General features: G+C 39.8%; 1 protein-coding gene and 1 pseudogene across 1 annotated transcript in view; one reads left to right on the top strand and one right to left on the bottom strand.

Annotated features, from left to right (window-relative positions):
• LOC137233713 (probable deoxycytidylate deaminase) overlaps window positions 1-22,859 on the top strand; it is an 85,766-nt gene that overhangs the window by 52,690 nt on the left and 10,217 nt on the right. The window lies entirely within an intron of this gene.
• LOC137234100 (U6 spliceosomal RNA) lies at window positions 12,547-12,640 on the bottom strand (annotated as a pseudogene).

Raw genomic sequence — 22,859 nt, 5'->3', positions numbered from 1 at the left:
AATCGGTCCAGCCGTTCTTGCGTGATTGAGTCACAAAAACAAACGTCTGGACAAACATCCAAACATCCAAACATCTTAACATCCAAACTTTCCCATTTATAATATACTAGCCTTTACCCGCGGCCCCGTCCGCAAGGAGAAAATGAAATATGTGGGCTATTCACGTTGGCCTGCTTATAAAGTTATCTGTTTAAAATTTTTTTTCTGTCTAATGCATTTTATTTTTGTAATTGAGTAAAAAAAAGAACTTTATGAGCTGATAACCTGATAGGATCCCAAAATGATAACGAAATTATCCAGAAAAAGCCACGAAATGACCCCGACGCTGTCGCGGACGGATCCCGAAAACCATCCAGAAACGCCCCGGAAGTGTTTCCAAAAGTTCCCGAAGTAGTCCCAAAAAACCCGAAATGAAAACGACACGATTCTAGACTTATCCAGATAACCACACAGAAATGATGCCTGAAGGGTACCAAATTGATCCCGAAATAGTCCCGAAAAAGTTCCGAAATTACCCTGACGGGCTCCCGGACGGATCTCAGAAACCATCCAGAAAATATCCAGGAAGGGTCCCTAAATTATCCCGACTAACTCCAGAAAAAGTTCCGAAATGGCTCCGAGGGGATCCACGATGGATCGCGAAAACCATACAGAAATGATTCCGGAAGGATTCCAAAATGATCCCGAAATAGTCCGGAATTGACCCAGATGGGATCCCGCACAGATCCAGAAATGATCCCGGAAGGGTGCAAAAACTATCCCGGAAAAGTAACAAAAAATCCCGAAATGGCTACTACGGCATCCCGGACGGATCCAGAAATGATCTCGGAAGGGTCCTCAAATGATCCCAAAATGGTCCCGAAATGACCCTGATGGATCCGGCAAACCATCCAGAAATTATGCCGAAAGGGTCCCAAAATGATCCCGAAATAATACAGAAAAAGTCACGAAACGACCCCTAGAGGATCCCCAAATGATCCCGTATTAGCCCCGAAAAGGTCCCGAAATAAACCCGACGGGATCCCGGACAAATCCCGAAAACCATCCAGAAATGATGCCGGAAGGAATCCCAAATGATTCCGTAAAAGTCCCGCATTGATTCCGACGGGATCCCGAACGGATACCGAAAATCATCCAGAAGTGACGCCGGAAAGGTCCTCAAATGATCACCTAATAGTCCCGAAATGACCCTTAATGGGTCATGGACGGATCCCATAAACCATCCAGAAATGATCCCGATATATTCCCGAAGAAGTCCCGAAATGACCCTGACGGTATCTCGAACGCACCCCTAAATGACCCTGACGGGATCCCGGACAGATCCCGAAATCCATCCAGAAATGATCTTGGGAGGGACCCCAAATGATCCCGAAAAAGTCCCGCAATGATTCCGAGGGGATCCTGATCGGATACCGATAACCATCCAGAAGTGATGCCGGAAAGGTCCTCAAATGATCACCTAATACCAAAATGACCCTGACGGCATCCCGGACTGATCACAAAATCCATCCAGAAATGATCTTGGGAAGGTCCCAAAATTATCCCGAAATAGTCTCGGAAAAGTTCAGAAATTACCCTGACGGGTTCCCGGACGAATCCTGAAAGCCATCTCTAAATGATCCCGAAAAAGTCCCGAAATGACCCTGACTGGACCCCGAAAGGATCCCGAAAACTATCCAGAAATGATGCCGGAAATGTCCTCAAATCATCTCCCAATAGTTCCGAAAAGACCCTGACGGGATCCCGAACGGATCCCGACAACTATCCAGAAATGATACCGAAAGGGCCCGCAAATGATCACCTAATAGTCCCAAAATGACCCTGACGGCATCCCGGACAGATCCCGAAATCCATCCAGAAATGAACTTGGGAGGGTCCCAAAATTATCCCGAAATAGTCTGGGAAAAGTCCAGAAATTACCCTGACGGATACCGGACGAATCCTGAAAACCAATCTTAAATGATGCCGAAAAAGTCCCGAAATGACCCTGATGGGACACGGAAAGGATCCCGAAAACTAACCGGAAATGATGCCGGAAAGGTCCTCAAATGATCTCCCAATAGTTCCGAAAAGACCCTGACGGGATCCCGACAACTATCCAGAAATGATACCGAAAGGGCCCGCAAATGATCCCGTATTAGTCGAGAAAAAGTCGTGATGCCGAAAAGGTCCTCAAATGATCACCTAATAGTCCCAAAATGACCCTGACGGCATCCCGGACAGATCCCGAAATCCATCCAGAAATGATCTTGGGAGGGTCCCAAAATTATCCCGAAATAGTCTGGGAAAAGTCCAGAAATTACCCTGACGGATACCGGACGAATTCTGAAAACCAATCTTAAATGATGCCGAAAAAGTCCCGAAATGACCCTGATGGGACCCGGAAAGGATCCCGAAAACTAACCAGAAATGATGCCGGAAAGGTCCTCAAATGATCTCCCAATAGTTCCGAAAAGACCCTGACGGGATCCCGAACGGATCCCGACAACTATCCAGAAATGATACCGAAAGGGCCCGCAAATGATCCCGTATTAGTCGAGAAAAAGTCCCGAAATGACCCCGACGGGATGCCGGACGAATCCCAAAAACCATCCACAAATGATTTTGGAAGGGACCCCAATGATCCCGAAAAAGTCCCGCAATTATTCCGACGGGAATCTGAACGGATACCGAAAACCATCCAGAAGTGATGCCGGAACGGTCCTCAAATGCTCACCTAATAATCCCAAAATGACCCTGAGGGCATCCCGGACAAATCCCGAAATCCATCCAGAAATAATCTTGGGAAGGTCCCAAAATGATCCCGAAATAGTCTCGGAAAAGTCCAGAAATTACCCTGACGGGTTCCCGGACGAATCCTGAAAGTCATCCTTAAATGATCCCGAAAAAGCCCCGAAATTACCCTGACGGGATCCCGAAAGGATTCCAAAAACTATCCAGAAATGATGCCGGAAAGGTCCTCAAATGATCCCCTAATAGTTCCGAAATGACCGTGACGGGATCCCGAACGGATCCCGACAACTATCCAGAAATTATGCCGAAAGGGTCCGCAAATGATCCCGTATTAGTCGAGAAAAAGTCCCGAAATGACCCCGACGGGATCCCGGACGAATCCCAAAACCCATCCAGAAATGATGCCGGTAGGTATCCCAAATGATCCCGAAATAATCCCGAAATGACCTCGTCGGCATCCCGAACGGATACCGAAAATTATCCAGAAATGATGCCGGAAAGGTCCACAAATGATCCCCTAATAGTCCCGAAATTACCCTGATGGGATCCCGGACGGATCCCGAAAACCATCCAGAAATGATGCCGGAAGAGCCCCCAAATGATCCCGAAAAAGTCCCCAAATGACCCCGACGATATCCCGGACGGATCCCGAAAACCATCCAGAAATGATGCCGGAAGAGCCCCCAAATGATCCCGAAAAAGTCCCCAAATGACCCCGACGAGATCCCGCACGGATCCCGAAAACCATCCAGAAATGATGCCGGAAGAGCCCCAAATGATCCCGAAAAAGTCCCCAAATGACCCCGACATACTCCAGAAAAGGTTCCGAAATGGCTCCGAGGGAATCAACGACGGATCGCGAAAACCATACAAAAATGATTCCGGAAGGATCCCAAAATGATCCCGAAATAGTCCGGAAATGACCCAGATGGGATCCCGCACAGATCCAGAAATGATCCCGGAAGGGTCCAAAAACTATCCCGGAAAAGTAACAAAAAATCCCGAAATGGCTCCTACGGCATCCCGGACGGATCCAGAAATGATCTCGGAAGGGTCCCCAAATGATCCCAAAATGGTCCCGAAATGACCCTGATGGATCCGGCAAACCATCAAGAAATTATGCCGGAAGGGTCCCCAAATTATCCCGAAATAAAACAGAAAAAGTCACGAAACGACCCCTAGAGGATCCCCAAATGATCCCGTATTAGCCCCAAAAAAGTCCCAAAATGACACTGACGGGATCCCGAAAGGATTCCGAAAACAATACAGAAATGATGCCGGAAAGGTCCTCAAATGATCCCCTAATAGTCCCGAAATGACCGTGACGAAAGGGTTCCCAAATGATCCCGTATTAGTCGCGAAAAAGTCCCGAAATGACCCCGACGGGTTCCGGACGGATCCCGACAACCATCCAGAAATGATGCCGAAAGGGTTCCCAAATGATCCCGTATTAGTCGCGAAAAAGTCCCGAAATGACCCCGACGGGATCCCGGACGGATCCCGAAAACCATCCAGAAATGATGCCGGATGAGCTCCAAAATTATCCGGAAAAAGTCCCCAAATGACCCCGACGAGATCCCGGACGGATCCCGAAAACCATCCAGAAATGATGCCGGAAGAGCCCACAAATGATCCCTAAAAAGTCCCCATATGACCCCGACGAGATCCCGCACGGATCCCGAAAACCATCCAGAAATGATGCCGGAAGGGTCCCCAAATGATCGCGAAGTAGTCCCGAAATGATTCCGGAATAGTCCCGAAAATGTTCCAAAATAACCCCGACGGGATCCCGGACGGATCCCGTAAACTATACAGAAATGATCCCGGAAGGGTCCCAAAATGATCCCGAAATAGTCCCGAAAAAGTCCCGAAATTACCCCGGCGTAATCCCGGACCGATCCCGAAAACCATCCAGAAATGATCCCGGAAGGGTCTCGATATGACCCTTACGGGATTACAAATAAGGTGAAGCTAATTATAAAACCAAGTTAATAAGGCAGCAGGCGCATTGGAGCGAATAAAAAGTTTGATAGAAACATACAGGTAAAGCTAATAAAAGCGTGCTAATAAAAACAATTGATGGAGGGCGGATGGCGGGAGTAGAGGAGAGGACCACTGATCGTTCCTCCAAAATTGTCTAGATCTCGTTCTGTATGTACCAGATACCAAAAACTATTGATTTAGGAGAAAATTTAGATTGAGTTATAACAATTTATGGATTTTACACCAGAGGGGGAGATAAAGGGGGGCGGCCGGAGGGTGTCACTGCTTACTTTGTAAGCCCTCGACTTATTTGACCCCTTGAGTCTGTGATATTGGTGAAGGCCAGTATACGTAAAGTTATAATGTGTAAAAATTATGAAAAATAATTTCTCGAAGGGTCGTGGGACCGCCACCCCTCTTTCCATGTTCGAAAAAAATTTCGCTAGTAGACTACTGTCTGTGTCCCAAATTTCATCAAAATCCGTGTAGCCATTCTGGCGTGATTCAGTCGCAAAGACGAAAAAATATAATAATTAAATTATAACTGTTCCTAGGGGGCGGGGACCACGCCCCTTTTGAAAAATATATAGCTAGTAGATCCTTCTAGACTATTGGCTATATGTGTGCAAAATTTCATCCAAATCGGTCCAGCCGTTCTTGCGTTATTGAGTCACAAAGACAAACGTCTGGACAAACATCCAAACATCCAAACATCCAAACATCCAAACATCCAAACATCCAAACATCTAAACATCCAAACATCCAAACATCCAAACATCCAAACATCTTAACATCCAAACTTTCCCATTTATAATATATATTAGATACTAGCCTTTACCCGCGGCCCCGTCCGCAAGGAGAAATTTAAATATATGGGCTATTCGCGTTAGCCTGCTTATTATCTGTTTAAAATTTTGTTTTCTGTCTAATGCATTTTATTTTTGTAATTGAGTAAAAAAAATAACTAAATGAGCTGATAACCTGATAGGATCCCAAATGATCCCGAAATTATCCAGAAAAAGATACGAAATGACCCCCACGCTATCGCGGACGGATCTCGAAAGCCATCCAGAAATGCCCCGAAAGGGTCTCCAAAAGTTCCCCGAATAGTCCCAAAAAAACCGACTCTAGACGTATCCAGAGAACCACACAGAAATGATCCCTGAAGGTGTTCCAAAATGATCCCGAAAAGGATCCTACGGCATCCCGGACGGATCCAGAAATGATCTCGAAAGGGTCCCCAAATGATCCCAAAATGGTCCCGAAATGACCCTGATGGATCCGGCAAACCATCAAGAAATTATGCCGAAAGGGTCCCAAAATGATCCCGAAATAACACAGAAAAAGTCACGAAACGACCCCTAGAGGATCCCCAAATGATCCCGTATTAGAACCGAAAAGGTCCCGAAATAACCCCGACGGGATCCTGGACAAATCCCGAAAACCATCCAGAAATGATGCCGGAAAGAATCCCAAATGATTCCGAAAAAGTCCCGCATTGATTCCGGCGGGATCCCGAACGGATACCGAAAATCATCCAGAAGTGATGCCGGAAAGGTCCTCAAATGATCACCTAATAGTCCCGAAATGACCCTTAAGGGGTCATGGACGGATCCCATAAACCATCCGGAAATGATCCCGATATATTCCCGAAGAAGTCCCGAAATGACCCTGACGGGATCTAGAACGCACCCCTAAATGACCCTGACGGGATCCCGGACAGATCCCGAAATCCATCCAGAAATGATCTTGGGAGGGACCCCAAATGATCCCGAAAAAGTCCCGCAATGATTCCGACGGGATCCTGATCGGATACCGAAAACCATCCCGAAGTGATGCCGGAAAGGTCCTCAAATGATCACCTAATACCAAAATTACCCTGACGGCATCACGGACTGGTCCCGAAATCCATCCAGAAATGATCTTGAGAAAGTCCCAAAATTATCCCGAAATAGTCTCGGAAAAGTTCAGAAATTACCCTGACGGGTTCCCGGACGAATCCTGAAAGCCATCTCTAAATGATCCCGAAAAAGTCCCGAAATGACCCTGACTGGACCCCGAAAGGATCCCGAAAACTATCCAGAAATGATGCCGGAAAGGTCCTCAAATGATCTCCTAATAGTTCCGAAATGACCCCGACGGGATGCCGGACGAATCCCAAAAACCATCCAGAAATGATGCCGGAAGGGACACCAAATGGTCCCGAAAAAGTCCCGCAATTATTCCGACGGGATCCTGAACGGATACCGAAAACCATACAGAAGTGATGCCGGAAAGGTCCTCAAATGATCACCTAATAGTCCCAAAATTACCCTGACGGCATCCCCATCCCGGACAGATCCCGAAATCCATCCAGAAATGATCTCGGGAGGGTCCCAAAATTATCCCGAAATAGTCTCGGAAAAGTCCAGAAATTACCCTGACGGGATCCCGGACGAATCCTGAAAACCAATCTTAAATGATGCCGAAAAAGTCCCGAAATGACCTTGATGGGACCCGGAAAGGATCCCGAAAACTAACCAGAAATGATGCCGGAAAGGTCCTCAAATGATCTCCCAATAGTTCCGAAAAGACCCTGACGGGATCCCGAATGGATCCCGACAACTATCCAGAAATGTTACCGAAAGGGCCCGAAAATGATCCCGTATTAGTCGAAAAAAAGTCCCGAAATGACCCCGACGGGATGCCGGACGAATCCCAAAAACCATCCAGAAATGATGTCGGAAGGGACCCCAATGATCCCGAAAAAGTCCCGCAATTATTCCGACGGGATCCTGAACGGATACCGAAAACCATCCAGAAGTGATGCCGGAAAGGTCCTCAAATGCTCATCTAATAGTCCCAAAATGACCCTGACGGCATCCCGGACAAATCCCGAAATCCATCCAGAAATGATCTTGGGAAGGTCCCAAAATGATCCCGAAATAGTCTCGGAAAAGTCCAGACGAATCCTGAAAGCCATCCTTAAATGATCCCGAAAAAGCCCCGAAATGACCCTGACGGGATCCCGAAAGGATTCCGAAAACTATCCAGAAATGATGCCGGAAAGGTCCTCAAATGATCCCTTAATAGTCCCGAAATGACCGTGACAGGATCCCGAACGGATCCCGAAAACCATACAGAAATGATGCCGGAAGAGCCCCCAAATGATCCCGAAAAAGTCCCCAAATGACCCCGACATACTCCAGAAAAAGTTCCGAAATGGCTCCGAGGGAATCAATGACGGATCGCGAAAACCATACACAAATCATTCCGGAAGGATCCCATAATGATCCCGAAATAGTCCGGAAATGACCCAGATGGGATCCCGCACAGATCCAGAAATGATCCCGGAAGGGTCCAAAAACTATCCCGGAAAAGTAACAAAAAATCCCGAAATGGCTCCTACGGCATCCCGGACGGATCCAGAAATGATCTCGGAAGGGTCCCCAAATGATCCCAAAATGGTCCCGAAATGACCCTGGTGGATCCGGCAAACCATCAAGAAATTATAAAACAGAAAAAGTCAAGAAACGACCCCTAGAGGATCCCCAAATGATCCCGTATTAGCCCCGAAAAAGTCCCAAATGACCCTGACGTGATCCCGAAAGGATCCCGAAAACAATCCAGAAATGATGCCGGAAAGGTCCTCAAAGGATCCCCTAATAGTCCCGAAATTACCGTGACGGGATCCCGACAACTATCCAGAAATGATGCCGAAAGGGTTCCCAAATGATCCCGTATTAGTCGCGAAAAAGTCCCGAAATGACCCCGACGGGATCCCGGACGGATAAAGAAAACCATCCAGAAATGATGCCGAGAGGGTTCCCAAATGATCCCGTATTAGTCGCGAAAAAGTCCCGAAATTACCCCGACGGGATCCCGGACGGATCCCGAAAACAATCCAGAAATAATGCCGGAAGAGCCCCAAAATGATCCCGAAAAAGTCCCCAAGTGACCCCGACGAGATCCCGGACGGATCCCGAAAACCATCCAGAAATGATGCCGGAAGAGCCCCCAGATGATCCCGAAAAAGTCCCCAAATGACCCCGACGAGATCCCGGACGGATCCCGAAAACCATCCAGAAATGATGCGGGAAGAGCCCCCAAATGATCCCGAAAAAGTCCCCAAATGGCCCCGACGAGATCAAGGACGGATCCCGAAAACCATCCAGAAATGATGCCGGAAGAGCCCCCAAATGATCCCGAAAAAGTCCCCAAATGACCCCGACGAGATCCCGGACGGATCCCGAAAACCATCCAGAAATGATGCCGAATGATCCCGTATTAGTCGCGAAAAAGTCCCGAAATTACCCCGACGGGATGCCGGACGAATCCCGAGGACCATCCAGAAATAATGCCGGAAGAGCCCCAAAATGATCCCGAAAAAGTCCCCAAGTGACCCCGACGAGATCCCGGACGGATCCCGAAAACCATCCAGAAATGATGCCGGAAGAGCCCCCAGATGATCCCGAAAAAGTCCCCAAATGACCCCGACGAGATCCCGGACGGATCCCGAAAACCATCCAGAAATGATGCGGGAAGAGCCCCCAAATGATCCCGAAAAAGTCCCCAAATGGCCCCGACGAGATCAAGGACGGATCCCGAAAACCATCCAGAAATGATGCCGGAAGAGCCCCCAAATGATCCCGAAAAAGTCCCCAAATAACCCCGACGAGATCCCGGACGGATCCCGAAAACCATCCAGAAATGATGCCGAATGATCCCGTATTAGTCGCGAAAAAGTCCCGAAATTACCCCGACGGGATGCCGGACGAATCCCGAGGACCATCCAGAAATAATGCCGGAAGAGCCCCAAAATGATCCCGAAAAAGTCCCCAAGTGACCCCGTCGAGATCCCGGACGGATCCCGAAAACCATCCAGAAATGATGCCGGAAGAGCCCCCAGATGATCCCGAAAAAGTCCCCAAATGACCCCGACGAGATCCCGGACGGATCCCGAAAACCATCCAGAAATGATGCGGGAAGAGCCCCCAAATGATCCCGAAAAAGTCCCCAAATGGCCCCGACGAGATCAAGGACGGATCCCGAAAACCATCCAGAAATAATGCCGAAGAGCCCCAAAATGATCCCGAAAAAGTCCCCAAGTGACCCCGACGAGATCCCGGACGGATCCCGAAAACCATCCAGAAATGATGCCGGAAGAGCCCCCAAATGGTCCCGAAAAAGTCCCCAAATGACCCAGACGAGATCCCGGACGGATCCCGAAAACCATCCAGAAATGATGCCGGAAGAGCCCCCAGATGATCCCGAAAAAGTCCCCAAATGACCCCGACGAGATCCCGGACGGATCCCGAAAACCATCCAGAAATGATGCGGGAAGAGCCCCCAAATGATCCCGAAAAAGTCCCCAAATGGCCCCGACGAGATCAAGGACGGATCCCGAAAACCATCCAGAAATGATGCCGGAAGAGCCCCCAAATGATCCCGAAAAAGTCCCCAAATGACCCCGACGAGATCCCGGACGGATCCCGAAAACCATCCAGAAATGATGCCGAATGATCCCGTATTAGTCGTGAAAAAGTCCCGAAATGACCCCGACGGGATGCCGGACGAATCCCGAGGACCATCCAGAAATGATGCCTAAAGGGACCCAAAATAACCCCGAAAAAGTCCCGTAATGATCCCGGAAACCATCAAGAATTTATCTCTCGAAGGTATGCAAATGATCCCGAAAGTACCCCGACGGGATCCCGAAAACCATCCAGAAATGATGCCGGAAGGGTCCCCAAATGATCGCGAAATAGTCCCGAAATGATTCCGGAATAGTCCCGAAAATGTCCCAAAATAACCCCGACGGGATCCCGGACGGATCCCGAAAACTATACAGAAATGATCCCGAAAGGGTCCCAAAATGATCCCGAAATACTCCTGAAAAAGTCCCGAAATTACCCCGGCGTAATCCCGGACCGATCCCGAAAACCATCCAGAAATGATCCCGGAAGGGTCTCGATATGACCCTTACGGGATTACAAATAAGGTTAAGCTAATTATAAAACCATGTTAATAAGGCAGCAGGCGCATTGGAGCGAATAAAAAGTTACATAGAAACATACAGGTAAAGCTAATAAAAGCGTGCTAATAAAAACAATTGTTGGAGGGCGGATGGCGGGAGTAGAGGAGAGGACCACTGATCGTTCCTCCAATATTGTCTAGATCTCGTTCTGTATGTACCAGATACCAAAAACTATTGATTTAGGAGAAAATTTAGATTGAGTTATAACAATTTATGGATTTTACACCAGAGGGGGAGATAAAGGGGGGCGGGCGGAGGGTGTCACTGCTTACTTTGTAAGCCCTCGACTTATTTGACCCCTTGAGTCTGTGATATTGGTGAAGGCCAGTATACGTAAAGTTATAATGTGTAAAAATTATGAAAAATAATTTCTCGAAGGGGTCGTGGGACCCCCACCCCTCTTTCCATGTTCGAAAAAAATTTCGCTAGTAGACTACTGTCTGTGTCCCAAATTTCATCAAAATCCGTGTAGCCATTCTGGCGTGATTCAGTCGCAAAGACGAAAAAATATAATAATTAAACTATAACTGTTCCTAGGGGGCGGGGACCACGCCCCTTTTGAAAAATATATAGCTGGTAGATCCTTCTAGACTATTGGCTATATGTGTGCAAAATTTCATCCAAATCGGTCCAGCCGTTCTTGCGTTATTGAGTCACAAAGACAAACGTCTGGACAAACATCCAAACATCCAAACATCCAAACATCTAAACATCCAAACATCCAAACATCTTAACATCCAAACTTTCCCATTTATAATATATATTAGATTAGATTAGATATTAGATAAGGTTCTCTTTGTGACTTTTTATTTTCTTCATTCTGGCTGGTTTGTAAGTTTCCGATCTTGTGGTAACTTTAGATATTTTGCATATTTCTACTTACGTAAGGTTTTTAGTCAAGCATTATGTTGCGAAAGGTTTGTAGTATAAATCTTCTACCTTGACAGCTATTACTGTGAATTAGCAAATTCTTGAACTTAGACTGTGCTAATGAAGCTGTCTTAATAAATTCTTCTATTGAGTGAGGCATTTTGCAGTGATTCATTTGTAATATTTACTGTTCTTATCGAAAGTGTGTTGAATTTAGGGGATTTAGGGTGCTAAATTTGAATATTATATCAATAGCACGATTCCGCAGGTTGAAAATGCTAGCCAAACATCTGAAATGTTTGGGTTAATTTTTGGCTCTGGTTCAGCTGGTGGTTTATATTTTAATATTCTATTCTCTGATGTTTCAGAGTTTCTTTTTTCTACCTCGTAACGAGCTATGGGGTTAATTTTTCCACGAGACCACGAAGACATTTTAAAGAGATGATATGATTGAAAGAGAAAATTAAAGAGAAATTAGAAATTTATTCCTGTTTCTTTGGGGGGTATTCCTATTATTTAAAAGGTTTATTTCTAAAAATGTTTGTTCTTAAGGAAAAATTTGTTTAATTTAACATTTTTGACATTTTTAAATTTTCTTACAAAATCTTCTGAAATTTTATTTATTTCTTTTTCAGATGATGAATTGTTAAATAAAGTTAATTTTTTTTTGTGTTTAACTATTAAAAGTTAATTCCTATGCTATTTTCTTTTTTTTCATTTTCTTTTCTCTTTTTGTATTTTGGTAAAACATCATTAAACATTTCAAAAAAAAAAATTTTGTGTTTTTTTACAGCAAAAATATAATTTTTGCTTGTCAATAGGCAGCCGCTAGGTTGCCCGAATATTTTTTTTTTTTTAAATAATGGTTAAAGAAATGACTTCATACTTAACCTAGTGTATTTATTATACTTATAATTATCATGCTCCTCTTGTTTATCACCATAGAAAATGTGGTACGCTTCACGAGATCAGTGTCATTCTTGCTCTGGGGTTATGCTAATATCGTTCCAATTGTAATGTATTTTCCGTGGAAGTAATTGCCACAATATGCTAATCTTCGTGTATTTTCCGTTGAAGTAATTGCCACAATATGCTAATCTTCGTGTATTTTTCGTTGAAGTAATTGCCACAATATGCTAATCTTCGTGTATTTTCCGTGGAAGTAATTGCCACAATATGATAATCTTCGTGTATTTTCCGTTGAAGTAATTGCCACAATATGCTAATCTTCGCGTATTTTTCGTTGAAGTAATTGCCACAATATGCTAATCTTCGTGTATTTTCCGTTGAAGTAATTGCCACAATATGCTAATCTTCGTGTATTTTCCGTTGACGTAATTGCCACAATATGCCAATCTTCGTATATTTTCCGTTGACGTAATTGCCACAATATGCTAATCTTGGTGTATTTTCCGTTGACGTAATTGCCTTAATTTTTATTACTGGTGCCCGACTTTAACACCTTCTCGTTTTTTTTTCTTTTACAAGGCTTAGGCTGTAATCAGCCAGAAAAATCCTGCCGGCTATGACATTAGGCTGAAAAATCAGCCAGTAGCATCATAGGCAGGATCGTCATGTAGAAAGGTCCCTAACGCAATTAAAACAAAGAAGACTTCACTGCTTGAATTATGAATGTCGAATTCTCTTTATTCAAATAATTCAGCCTATTTATATTAGATTATTCTAAACATATTGTTACATATCTATTTACATTTAAGCTTACATACTTACATACATAACTACCTTAAACATACATACTTACATACCTACATACTACTCGGCACAAAATATGTACCTACATATATGAGCTGCAAATTTATGGGAAATGCTAACCTTGCAAGTTGCAGGAATGCAACTTGCTGGGATTCAAATTCGTTTGGTTGTGTGTTGTACACGTCTGTTTATTAATGGCTGTGTCAGCATTAATTCTCAAATGCATTTTTATGTGTTGATGAACATTTAGACTATTTTTGTAGCAGGTTAGAATATTAGACTGATTTAAATATTTTGGATTAAATTGAATTGTTGGCTGTTTACACTACATGTTGCATACAAACAGACGGACATGGCTAAATCAACTCAGCTCTTCATTCTGATCATTTCGGTATACTTATTGGTGGGTCTATCTATTTTACTTTAAGGACTTACAATTTTGAGATTCGTGACGAAGTTAATATACCATTTCATTTTCATGGAAGGTATAATTAGCTGGTCGCTTGAAGCAAAAACGTTTGCACAGTGACCTTATATCACATAGACAATTTCGCGCTTGATCCAGACAGACTCGTGTCTAAAATCAGAATGATAATATTATCTATATTGACATAGCATTTCATCCTTGAAATTTTTCGAAAATAAGAAATCACATTCCCAATTCTCACTAAACATTTTTAAATTTTACGTATTTACGAAAGAATCTGACACTACTTTCACAAATGAAAAGATATAGATTGTTATGAGCAGTTCGTGACCACGGTTGCCACTTTGGGTCCATTTGTACCAAATTTGATCCGCTCCAACCCCGTTTGGTCCGCTGGTCCTTTTTTTTCAATGTTGGTTCTTTTTGGACGAGCCGCCACGATTTTGGTACTTTGATTTGAATTATTGAATTTTTTACTTTCATAACAATACGCAACACTGATAAAAAATTTGCTTGTATGAACCATTGTGAATGATGACTAAGTGTGATATCTTCTGCATAAACGTCAAAATTCCAAAGTGATTGGATCACCTGATTTGTAAGTGACTATCGCTGTCTCATTCTGTATCTCTTTCTATCACCCGCTAAAGATAGGCGCCGCCATATTGAACAGCCTGTCAAAACGCTGAAAAGTAGCCATATTGAACAGCCTGTCAGGCAGTTGACAGATAAAATAACACACTTTGTCATCATTCACAATGGTATGAACACCCTGTGAATGGCAATCGAGTTTTAGTAACTCACCAGCAGAGCCGATAGCTATTGGCCGGTTTTAAGGGCGAATTAATGGTGACTTATAACCATTAAGCCATAACTAGATAAACCAGCTGATCACATCTACCTTAAGGAAATCAATGTAATCGAGTTAGCGTTATGGTATGGCACCATTAATCGATTACATTGATTTCCAGAAGGTAGGTTCGATCAGCTGTTTTATCTGGTTATGGCTTTATGGTTATAAGTCACCATTAATTCGCCCTTTACATCAAGGCGAATTCAGTAGGGGTGGTGTTATCCCAACAGCTGATTGCTTCTTCTTGATAATTTTCCATACAAAGCCTTGTACAACAATATGTCAGTTAATCGAAATCAATGAAAATGTTCTTTTGACTTGACATTCTTCAGCACGGCGAATTGATTGAACTCGCTTTGGTTTTACATAGAACGCTTTGTCGTGTAACATTCCTCGTATTCCAATGAAACATGAACCATGAACATTTAACATGCAAATGCAACAACCATATGGATCACTTTGTTGTTGCATTTGTATGTTAAATCTCTATCCGTATCTGGTTCACGTTTCATTTTTTTCATTTCATTTAATGTCAGATCTCGAAATAAAAGCGTATATGCTGTTTCTCGCCTATATTTCTATATCATCAAATTGAAGCACACTTCAAGCTTATCTTAAGCAACTTCATGCATAATGATTACATAAAAAATATTTCGTTGTTTTATAGCTTTTAAACGTTTAAACGGTTAAGCGCCTATTAAGTACGTAACTAAGTAGTAGTGAACAGCGGAGGCATTGTTAAATAAAGCGCTGCTAAAAATCCAATGCAACTAGGCTCTGTTGATGCGCGCCTGTAAATATACTACACAATTTGGATCGAAAAACATGCTTTGTGGATTGCATTCCAAAAGCAATAGATATTTAGCATTGCATTCTCCAAAAAATTATATACGGCTTAGCATTTGATACCATGGCAATAGGGAGTTCAGAATTTTGTGTATTTGGTGTTGCAAACGTTGCTACAGCGAATGAAAGCTACGGATCCTGAACAACTTTTTTTCGTTTACAATTTTTTTTGCATATTTTGTTTTGTTTTGACAGTTGTTAATTTTCTATTGAAAATTGAAAAAATAAACTACAGGTTTTTATGTTGCGTATTTGCCATGACGTAGGAAATGCATAGCCGTATAATTTTTTGGCGTTTTGTGAAAACTACTGCACTCCCCTATTGCATGCTTAAAAAACTCAGGTCCTCATTACGATTGGCCGTGAAAGACATAGGCTGGTCCCAGAAAAGTTATACAATGAACGATATAAAACTGTTTTTATTATACGTTTTTTTCGATGTAGCCCAGAATATATTATAAACAGATATGCTTTAAGTTTTTAAATATATACACATACATATGTGTATAAGATTGAAAAATATGCCCATATGTAATAAAATGTTTTAATTGTCATTATCAATAATTATCATCAATTTTAATTGAAGCACTTTTTGATTGTTTGTAACGTCGTGTTGTTTTGTACTTTTTAAGTTGTTGATTATTACATTGTTTGTATACCAATAAATGAAAACAAATTTTGGTCCTTTTTTTTTTTTGAAATTTGGTCCTTTTTTTCGACGAATTTTGGTCCCAAATGAAAACAGGCTGTGGCAACCGTGTTCGTGACATATATCGCCCTACTAATTCGAAATGTTTGCTATGCAATTGAGTGAAGCAGAGGTAAGAGTAGTAGTGTTGATTGCATCGCACTCAAAGCATTGCTAATATTTTTTTTAGCTGAGTCGTTCATTGCATTATATCTTTATATATAAAAATCACGTGTCACATTATTTGTCCGCGATGGACTCCTAAACTACTGCACCGATTGCACTGAATGCACTGAATTTGTTTTGCACCCCGTGTGTAGTTTGATCTAACTTGAAATATAGGATAGGGTTTATCTCAGTTTATAGTCTCAATATTATTTTATTGCAAATTTTTCTATATGTTTATACGTAACATCAAAAAGTTACGTATACGCAGTGGCACTCATATTTTCAGTTGGTGCGGATATACTTCCGTGTAATTGGTTGGTGTTGAATTAAACAACAATAAAAAATATTATAGCGAATGATATCAAGTATAGCACAGCACCAGGCCTGGCGAGAGGGGGGAGGGGGAATGGGGGGGGGATCACCCCCGGACCCGGGGTTTCTGAGGGGGCTCGCGATTTAGAAGTACTAATCAATTTTTTTTAATTCAGGAGAGTCTTTAGTTGTTCCATGTGCAATTTTTAAGCCGACCTTCAAAAGCAACAAATATCTGCATTTCGTTTTAATATTATAGTTAAGTGTGAAAAATAAAAAAGGACGTGTGGCACTCGGGGACTGCCGCGGTAAAGCTATTGCATATTATTAACTTATGCAATTATAATATTTATGCAATTATAATATTTATGCAATTATAATATTTATGCAACATTTTGTTTTCTTTGATATTAATTCAAGTTTTGTCTTTGATATTAATTCAAGTTAACCTTTTTAAGCGTGGTGACCGATAAGAAAACAAATTTTTTACTTTTATTGAATAAATGAGAAGTTAATATTTAACTTTCACTTTAACTTTAACTTTATTTTTAACTTTAACTTTATTTTTAACTTTAACTTTATTTTTAACTTTAACTTTCACTTTAACTTTAACATTCACTTTAACTTTAACTTCATTTTTAATTTTAACTTTAACTTTAACTTTAGCTTTAACTTTAACTTTATTTTTAACTTTAAATTTAACTTTCGCTTTAGCTTTAACATTCACTTTAACTTAACTTTAACTTTAACTTTAACTTTTGCTTTAACTTTAACTTTTACTTTTACTTTAACTTTAAATTTAACTTTAACTTTAAATTTAACTTTAACTTCAACTTTAACTTTAACTTTAACTTTAACCTTAACTTTAACTTTGACTTTAACTTTAACTTTAACTTTATCTTTAACTTTAACTTTAACTATAACTTTAACTTTGACTTAAACTTTAACTTTAACTTTAACTTTAACCTTAACCTTAACCTTAACTTTAACGTTAACTTTAACTTTATTTTTAACTTTAACTTTCGCTTTAACTTTAACTTTAACTTTAACTTTAACTTTAACCTTAACTTTAACTTTAACTTTAACTTTAACTTTATTTTTAACTTTAACTTTCGCTTTAACTTTAACTTTAACTTTAACTTTAACTTTAACCTTAACTTTAACTTTAACTTTGACTTTAACTTTAATTTTAACTTTAACCTTAACTTCAACTTTAACTTTTACTTTTACTTTTACTTTAACTTTAAATTAAACTTTAACTTTAAATTTAAATTTAACTTTAACTTCAACTTCAACTTTAACTTTAACCTTAACTTTAACTTTGACTTTAACTTTAACTTTAATTTTGACTTTAACTTTAACTTTAATTTTGACTTTAACTTTAACTTTAACTTTAAATTTAACTTTAACTTTAACTTTAACCTTAAGTTTAACTTTAACTATCTTTTTATACCTTTCATGAAAATGAAATGGTATATTAATTTCGTCACGAAACCGAAAATTGTAAGTCCTTAAAGGAAAATAGATAGACCCACCATTAAGTATACCGAAATAATCAGGTTGAAGAGCTGAGTTGATTTAGCCATGTCCGTCTGTCCGTCTGTCCGTCTGTCCGTCTGTCTGTTTGTATGCAAACTAGTCCCTCAATTTTTGAGATATCTTGATAAAATTTGGTGAGCAGGTGTATTTGGGTGTCCGATTAGACATTTGTCGGAACCGACCGGATCGGACCACTATAGCATATATCCTCCATACAACCGATTTTTCAGAAAAAGAGGATTTTTGTAATATCTTACCCAATTTAACAGATTGAAGCTTCAAACTTCACCATATACTTTCGTATATTGCACATATTGTTGCCTGAAAAAATTTATGAGATCGGTCGTATATATAGTATATATCCCCCACAACCGATTGTTCAGATAAGGAACTTTTCGTAATTACTGCCCTATTTTAAGAGCTAGAGGCTTCAAATTTCAGCGAATGCTTACGTATATAGCATATATTGTTGTCTGAAAAAATCATAAAGATCGGTGGTATATATAGTATATATATGGTGGTATATATAGTATATATGTATATATAGTATATATATATATATTTTCGCAAATTTTAGCCCCATTTTAACAGCTAGAAGCTTCAAATTTCACCGAATATTTACTTATATAGCATATATTGTTGTCTGAAAAAATCATAGAGATCGGTTGTATATATAGTATATATCTCATACAACCGATTGTTCAGATAAGAAACTTTTCGCAATTTCTACCCCATTTTAACAGCTATAAGCTTCAAATTTCACTGATTGCTTACGTATATAGCATATATTGATGTCTGAAAAAATCATTGAGATCGGTGGTATAAATAGTATATATCTCATACAACCGATTGTTCAGATAAGAAACTTTGCGCAATTTCTGCCCCGTTTTAACAGTTAGAAGCTTCAAATTTCACAAAATGCTTTCGTATATAGCATATATTGTTGTCTGAAAAAATCATAGAGATCGGTGGTATATATATTATATACTTCATATAAACTGTCATATTGACCCCTTTTTTACGGCTAGAAGCTTCAAGATTCATCAAATTTCATCAAATAGTTACGTTTACGTCATATATTTTTGAAATACGTGATTCGTAGCCATAGTTTTTACATGCAGACCACAAAAAACGTGAAGCATTGCATCCTCACACAGATTACCTACCTATTTTTATACCTTTCATGAAAATGAAATGGTATATTAATTTCGTCACGAAACCGAAAATTGTAAGTCCTTAAAGGAAAATAGATAGACCCAACATTAAGTATACCGAAATAATCAGGTTGAAGAGCTGAGTTGATTTAGCCATGTCCGTCTGTCCGTCTGTCTGTTTGTATGCAAACTAGTCCCTCAATTTTTGAGATATCTTGATAAAATTTGGTGAGCAGGTGTATTTGGGTGTCCGATTAGACATTTGTCGGAACCGACCGGATCGGACCACTATAGCATATATCCTCCATACAACCGATTTTTCAGAAAAAGAGGATTTTTGTAATATCTTACCCAATTTAACAGATTGAAGCTTCAAACTTCACCATATACTTTCGTATATTGCACATATTGTTGCCTGAAAAAATTTATGAGATCGGTCGTATATATAGTATATATCCCCCACAACCGATTGTTCAGATAAGGAACTTTTCGTAATTACTGCCCTATTTTAAGAGCTAGAGGCTTCAAATTTCAGCGAATGCTTACGTATATAGCATATATTGTTGTCTGAAAAAATCATAAAGATCGGTGGTATATATAGTATATATATGGTGGTATATATAGTATATATATATAGTATATATATATATATTTTCGCAAATTTTAGCCCCATTTTAACAGCTAGAAGCTTCAAATTTCACCGAATATTTACTTATATAGCATATATTGTTGTCTGAAAAAATCATAGAGATCGGTTGTATATATAGTATATATCTCATACAACCGATTGTTCAGATAAGAAACTTTTCGCAATTTCTACCCCATTTTAACAGCTATAAGCTTCAAATTTCACTGATTGCTTACGTATATAGCATATATTGATGTCTGAAAAAATCATTGAGATCGGTGGTATAAATAGTATATATCTCATACAACCGATTGTTCAGATAAGAAACTTTGCGCAATTTCTGCCCCGTTTTAACAGTTAGAAGCTTCAAATTTCACAAAATGCTTTCGTATATAGCATATATTGTTGTCTGAAAAAATCATAGAGATCGGTGGTATATATATTATATACTTCATATAAACTGTCATATTGACCCCTTTTTTACGGCTAGAAGCTTCAAGATTCATCAAATTTCATCAAATAGTTACGTTTACGTCATATATTTTTGAAATACGTGATTCGTAGCCATAGTTTTTACATGCAGACCACAAAAAACGTGAAGCATTGCATCCTCACACAGATTACCTACCTATTTTTATACCTTTCATGAAAATGAAATGGTATATTAATTTCGTCACGAAACCGAAAATTGTAAGTCCTTAAAGGAAAATAGATAGACCCAACATTAAGTATACCGAAATAATCAGGTTGAAGAGCTGAGTTGATTTAGCCATGTCCGTCTGTCCGTCTGTCTGTTTGTATGCAAACTAGTCCCTCAATTTTTGAGATATCTTGATAAAATTTGGTGAGCAGGTGTATTTGGGTGTCCGATTAGACATTTGTCGGAACCGACCGGATCGGACCACTATAGCATATATCCTCCATACAACCGATTTTTCAGAAAAAGAGGATTTTTGTAATATCTTACCCAATTTAACAGATTGAAGCTTCAAACTTCACCATATACTTTCGTATATTGCACATATTGTTGCCTGAAAAAATTTATGAGATCGGTCGTATATATAGTATATATCCCCCACAACCGATTGTTCAGATAAGGAACTTTTCGTAATTACTGCCCTATTTTAAGAGCTAGAGGCTTCAAATTTCAGCGAATGCTTACGTATATAGCATATATTGTTGTCTGAAAAAATCATAAAGATCGGTGGTATATATAGTATATATATGGTGGTATATATAGTATATATATATAGTATATATATATATATTTTCGCAAATTTTAGCCCCATTTTAACAGCTAGAAGCTTCAAATTTCACCGAATATTTACTTATATAGCATATATTGTTGTCTGAAAAAATCATAGAGATCGGTTGTATATATAGTATATATCTCATACAACCGATTGTTCAGATAAGAAACTTTTCGCAATTTCTACCCCATTTTAACAGCTATAAGCTTCAAATTTCACTGATTGCTTACGTATATAGCATATATTGATGTCTGAAAAAATCATTGAGATCGGTGGTATAAATAGTATATATCTCATACAACCGATTGTTCAGATAAGAAACTTTGCGCAATTTCTGCCCCGTTTTAACAGTTAGAAGCTTCAAATTTCACAAAATGCTTTCGTATATAGCATATATTGTTGTCTGAAAAAATCATAGAGATCGGTGGTATATATATTATATACTTCATATAAACTGTCATATTGACCCCTTTTTTACGGCTAGAAGCTTCAAGATTCATCAAATTTCATCAAATAGTTACGTTTACGTCATATATTTTTGAAATACGTGATTCGTAGCCATAGTTTTTACATGCAGACCACAAAAAACGTGAAGCATTGCATCCTCACACAGATTACCTACCTATTTTTATACCTTTCATGAAAATGAAATGGTATATTAATTTCGTCACGAAACCGAAAATTGTAAGTCCTTAAAGGAAAATAGAGAGACCCACCATTAAGTATACCGAAATAATCAGGTTGAAGAGCTGAGTTGATTTAGCCATGTCCGTCTGTCCGTCTGTCCGTCTGTCTGTTTGTATGCAAACTAGTCCCTCAATTTTTGAGATATCTTGATAAAATTTGGTGAGCAGGTGTATTTGGGTGTCCGATTAGACATTTGTCGGAACCGACCGGATCGGACCACTATAGCATATATCCTCCATACAACCGATTTTTCAGAAAAAGAGGATTTTTGTAATATCTTACCCAATTTAACAGATTGAAGCTTCAAACTTCACCATATACTTTCGTATATTGCACATATTGTTGCCTGAAAAAATTTATGAGATCGGTCGTATATATAGTATATATCCCCCACAACCGATTGTTCAGATAAGGAACTTTTCGTAATTACTGCCCTATTTTAAGAGCTAGAGGCTTCAAATTTCAGCGAATGTTTACGTATATAGCACATATTGTTGTCTGAAAAAATCATAAAGATCGGTGGTATATATAGTATATATATGGTGGTATATATAGTATATATATATAGTATATATATATAGTATATATATATAGTATATATATATATATTTTCGCAAATTTTAGCCCCATTTTAACAGCTAGAAGCTTCAAATTTCACCGAATATTTACTTATATAGCATATATTGTTGTCTGAAAAAATCATAGAGATCGGTTGTATATATAGTATATATCTCATACAACCGATTGTTCAGATAAGAAACTTTTCGCAATTTCTACCCCATTTTAACAGCTATAAGCTTCAAATTTCACTGATTGCTTACGTATATAGCATATATTGATGTCTGAAAAAATCATTGAGATCGGTGGTATAAATAGTATATATCTCATACAACCGATTGTTCAGATAAGAAACTTTGCGCAATTTCTGCCCCGTTTTAACAGTTAGAAGCTTCAAATTTCACAAAATGCTTTCGTATATAGCATATATTGTT

Source organism: Eurosta solidaginis, chromosome 5 (genome assembly GCF_040869045.1).
Source record: "Eurosta solidaginis isolate ZX-2024a chromosome 5, ASM4086904v1, whole genome shotgun sequence".
Classification (NCBI taxonomy): Eukaryota; Metazoa; Arthropoda; class Insecta; order Diptera; family Tephritidae; genus Eurosta; species Eurosta solidaginis.
This window is presented reverse-complemented; position numbering and strand designations above follow the sequence as displayed.